The sequence below is a fragment of the Coturnix japonica genome, unplaced genomic scaffold (genome assembly GCF_001577835.2).
Source record: "Coturnix japonica isolate 7356 unplaced genomic scaffold, Coturnix japonica 2.1 chrUnrandom1123, whole genome shotgun sequence".
NCBI classification, from domain to species: domain Eukaryota; kingdom Metazoa; phylum Chordata; class Aves; order Galliformes; family Phasianidae; genus Coturnix; species Coturnix japonica.
The window spans coordinates 6491-7334 of record NW_015440446.1 but is presented as its reverse complement, the minus strand read 5'-3'; positions in this window follow the sequence as shown (position 1 = coordinate 7334).

Here is an 844-nt window from a genome sequence, read left to right as displayed (position 1 = left end):
TAAACAGGAAGTGAGGGGGAAACAGGAAGTGAAGGGGAAGAGGAAGTGGAAGAGAAACAGGAAGTAAGAGGAAACAGGAAGTGGGAAACAGGAAGTGAAGGGGACAGGAAGTGAAGGGGACAGGAAGTGGAAGGGGAACAGGAAGTGGAAGGGGAACAGGAAGTGGAAAACAGGAAGTGGGACACAGGAAGTCGAAGAGGAAACAGGAAGTGGGGGGGACAGGAAGTGAAGGGAAACAGGAAGTGAAGGGAAACAGGAAGTGAAGGGAAACAGGAAGTGGGGGGAAACAGGAAGTGGATGGGAAACAGGAAGTGGATGGGAAACAGGAAGTGAGGGTAAACAGGAAGTGGAGGGGGAAGAGGAAGTGAAGGGGAAGAGGAAGTGGAAGAGAAACAGGAAGTAAAAGGAAACAGGAAGTCGGAAACAGGAAGTGGAGGGGAAGAGGAAATGGGGGAAACAGGAAGTAAGGAGGAACAGGAAGTGAAGGAAAACAGGAAGTGGAGGGGACAGGAAGTGAAGGGGGGAAACAGGAAGTGGAAGAGAAACAGGAAGTGGGAAACAGGAAGTAAGAGGAAACAGGAAGTGAAAGGGAAACAGGAAGTGGAAGAGAAACAGGAAGTGGAAGGGGAAACAGGAAGTTGAGGGGGAACAGGAAGTGGAAGGGGAACAGGAAGTGGAAGGGGAAACAGGAAGTGGAGGGGGAAACAGGAAGTGAAGGGGAAACAGGAAGTGAAGGGAAAACAGGAAGTGGGGGACAGGAAGTGGGGGACAGGAAGTAAAGGGAAACAGGAAGTGGGAAACAGGAAGTGAGGGGGAAACAGGAAGTGCATGGGGAAACAGGAAG